This window comes from Cnephaeus nilssonii (assembly GCF_951640355.1).
Source record: "Cnephaeus nilssonii genome assembly, chromosome: 6".
NCBI lineage: Eukaryota > Metazoa > Chordata > Mammalia > Chiroptera > Vespertilionidae > Cnephaeus > Cnephaeus nilssonii.
Window position 1 is genome coordinate 41371313 of NC_137077.1, and position 4269 is coordinate 41375581.

The following is a 4269-nucleotide window of genomic DNA, read 5'->3' on the forward strand; positions in this document are numbered from 1 at the left end:
CTTCATGCATCAGGCCTCTAGTAAAGTATAATGTAGACTCAAGAGAGGCAACAGGGGCCTGGGAGTTTCAGTGTTAAGATTAGAGTTAATTAAGTGGGCATCAGGTTTGGTTAACGGTTATCAGAGTATTATTCAGTTAATGACTATCAGAAGTAGGGATATGCAGGGATGAAGGTCACATTCAGAAACTGGGGGCTGAGTATCTCTCAAAAGAGTCTTTGACCATGCCTTTTAAGCCCATGAGATAAAGACTGGGAAGGAAGTTGTTATTTAGCACAGTGGGAGAACTGATGTCCTAGAAACACAATCAACCTATTTGACCACATCAAACCACTGCTTTGTTGGCCCTACTTTGTTCTCCTGATTTCCAGTCTACAGTTCCTATTGACTTCCTGAATTTCCCTGCCTCCGTCCTTGTACTGATCCTCCTGGAAAAACAGCTTGGTCTCAAGGGCAATTATGCAGACATTTTATTTACTAACCTTTAATAATGGCTTCATCCTTATCTAAAACAATTTTTAAACTATAATTAACTAATAGTTTCTATAAATGGGCAATAAATATTTGGGATTTGATATTCTCAATAGGCTATTTAAGCTCCATGCTTAGTTCACTTATATCATAGATTGCAGTCACTTATTAGTTAGAAGAAATGAGGTTTGTGGGAACAACTAGAAGTTTTGAAGATTATTCATTGGAAAATATCTCCTCCCTCTTAAAAGTCATCCCTTGGAGTCATTTTAAATGGTCAATTAGATTAATTCAGGGGACCATGTTTTCTCTTTTTCCTAGATCAGCAATTCACAATGTGAATTTTTTGGCTTGTACATAGACTCATCATAAAGTAAAGTAGAAATCTGAGGTAATTATCCAGAAACTTAAAACCCTAGCATTCTCAAGCATATTCCAATGGAAATATTAAAAGCATTAGCATAACACGTAACTGAACATTTTAATCAACAATAAATTCATTATGTGGAAATATTAAACACACTGGCCTCACAAATTCTTGACCTTGTGATTTCCAAGTAGATTTTCAAATATTATTTCCACAAGCATCCTCATTGCTTAAAATTACTTATTCTGCTATCTCAAAATGGAAATACCCTTTTCTGTCCATCACCTCTCATCATTACCTCTTCCTTTCATTTCAAAACCCTTGGCCCTTTCCTTTTCTTTAAATCCATTATATATACCAATATTCAGCTTGGATCTTATGACCAATTCCTTCTAGTTTAATATTAATAGTGGCTCAAATGCTCTCTCTCCTTTTAGCAAAACTACAGTGTAATATGGGTCTAGACTAGGCAACTTCTGGGCCAAGTTGTCTTGATGGTGACAGGATGAAGGTGACAATTCATTCAGTACAGGAATCCAAAGCTCTTGCCAGGAGAGAATGTGATCAGTAAAGAAGATTTTAAAAGCTACAGCCTTGAAGATCAAGTGAGAGAAAAGCTGAGAATATTTGGGCTCCTCCTATAAACTGAACTGAATAAGGAATAAATGAAGCCCTGAAGATTAATAGATTGGAGTGGAAGATTATGGGTCTTTAGCAGTATATTACAGTACAAGGTGATGACTTTATTAAAACCCCAAAGCCTGGGCTCCCCAGTCTTCTTTTATGTAAGTTTTCCAAAGCTAAGATGGAGGATCAAATACATCACTCTACAGGCTGTTGAATAAGACCACATTCTAGTTTGTATTATAATACCTTAGCTCGGTTTCCAACCCAAATTTATTGAAGGAGTAGGGTCTCTTGGTTGGGATTCTCCCCAGCAAAGTGTATCTGTTGCTTGTCTCCAGCACCTCTAGGTCAGATCTAGTGAACTATGCATCTATTATGGAGTATGTATGTGCATATATGCAGCACAGGGCATGAGACAAGGCTCACACAAGAGAGGGGTGTGCTTGTTCACAATTAAGTTCACATTTGCTAGACCCTCTCCTCCCATTTACAGTTAGAAGTGTCTCCTTTCCCTGGATCTTCCACACACACTTCTGTTTCCACAACTTGAATTGTTCTCAAATTGATCATTACAGCATAGTTGTTACTGAAGTTTCATCATTTAATTAAAGAGTATGTATACTAGTGAAATGAAATTTAAGTGTGAGAAGAAAGAAAATTGTTTTTATGAGTAGTTGAATGCCATGGAGAGACATCTTGATAAAGAAAAATAAATTAGGCATCTGTATTAGTCAAAGAAGAACAGAAGCAATGATATACATATACATATACATATGTATATACATATAAGTATATGAATATATACATCTAAATACATCATACATGCATATATACATACATATCTCTTACATGTATTTATATGTATGAATGACATTTACTTTAAGACTAGATGCCTAGTGCACGGCATTCATGCACTGGGGGGGGGAGGGGTCCCCCTGATTCCAGCCTGCACCTTCATGCAGTCTGGGACCCCTCAGGGGATTTCCACCTGCCAGCTTAGGCCTGCCCCCCTGAGGGGTCCTTAGTGCTGCTGTGGAGGTGGGAGAGGCTCCCGCCACTGCTGCTGTGCTCACCAGCCATGAGCCCGGCTTCTGGCTGAGCGGCACTCCTACTGTGGGAGCACACTGACCACCAGGGGGCAGCTCCTGCATTGAGCGTCTTCCCCTGGTGGTCAGTGCATGTCTTGGCGACTGGTTAGTCTGCTGTTCAGTCGATTTGCATATTAGCCTTTTATTATATAGGATATTGACTTGATAGTTATGGGAGCTAAAAAGTCCTAAGATTTGAGGTTGGCAAGCTAGAGACCCAGGAGAGCAGATGTGTAGTTCCAGTCGGAATCCAAAGGCCTGTAAGTTCCAGTCTGAAAGCGAGCAGGGTCAAGATCCAAGAAGAAGCAGTGTATTAGTCTGAGCCCAAAGGACAGAAAAGACTAATTAATGTTCCAGCTCCAGGAGGCCAGTGAAGTTCCTTCTTACTCAGCCTTTTTATTCCATTCAGGTCTTCAATTGATTAGATGAGGCCCACCCACACGAGGGAGGGCAATCTGCTTTACTCAGTCTATCAATTTAAATGTTAATCTCATTCAGAAACACCCTCACAGACACATCCAGAATAACTTTTGGCCATTCCATGGCCCAGTCAAGTACACACATAAAATTAATTATCACAGGATCATTGTGACATTCATTTAAAAATTAGAGAATTCCAAAAATTTTTGAATCCAGTATAAGAAAACTTAGATGTGTGTGCATTATGTGAAAAGAGGATAAAGAATCTTTTGAATATGGTTAGATTCATATCCAACAAACAGGTCTGTGTTTTACATTAAAAATATTAAAGCGTAAATTAACATGTTTTAGGCTAAAATAAAATATATTCATACTTGAATATTTTCATTATTCTTCACCTTAACAGAATTTTTTTCAATTTACCCACCAAATGGCTGTTTCAGATAACATCAGTTAAGAGTAATTCTAGAGATGTGGTGTTGTGTTGTGGAGAAGAAGACAGATTTGTAAACCCCAGGGAAGGTCCTGCCTACCCGAGGCCGCTGCTGTGCGGAGATCCCGTGTGAAGCACCATCACCATGTCTGACCAGCATGGAGACCCCAGGATATTCAGACTTATACCAACTCAGGGCCCACACAGAGAAAGGCAAAACCTTCAAGTGAGGACTTGGGGGATAAGAAGGAAGGAGAATACATTAAACTCAAAGTCATTGGACAGCAGTGAGATTCACTTCAACGTGAAAATGACAACACATCTCAAGAAACTTAAAGAACTATACTGTCAAAGACAGAGAACTCCAAGGAATTCGCTCAGGTTTCTCTTTGAAGGTCAGAGAATTGCTGATAATCACACTCCAAAAGAACTGGGAATGGAGGACGAATATGTGATTGAAGTTTACCAGGAACAAACAGGGGGTCATTCAACTGTGTACATATTATTTCTATTTTCTTTTCTTTTCCCTCAATCGTTTCTTATTTCTAAAAATATTTCTTTTGTATCCTAGTGTTCAAAATGGAATTAAAAACTCACACCCCCTTCTCTTTAAAACATCTGGTAGTTTGAATTCTAGTACCCATTATTCATTATTTTTTGTTTTCATTGTGCTGATTTTTGGTGATCAAGCCTCAGCCGCTTTTATACTGCCCTCTCCTTTTGAAATATTACGTGTGTGCACCGGGAGGCCACCTTTTTCAGGACTGTGCATTGTCAGGCTTGTGATAAATAAGGTCGACCAACGCAAGTGTTCATAATGACTTCTAATTGGCCCTGAAGTTCTAGCATGTGATTGCTTCACT

At 38.9% G+C, this 4269-nt stretch overlaps 1 pseudogene across 1 annotated transcript; it reads left to right on the forward strand.

The window, feature by feature from the left end:
• Positions 1-2782: 2782 nt before the first annotated feature.
• LOC307102108 (small ubiquitin-related modifier 1-like) lies at positions 2783-3977 on the forward strand (annotated as a pseudogene). The gene is made up of 2 exons: positions 2783-2813; positions 3564-3977. The product of its transcript is annotated as a small ubiquitin-related modifier 1-like (transcript).
• Positions 3978-4269: the final 292 nt, after the last annotated feature.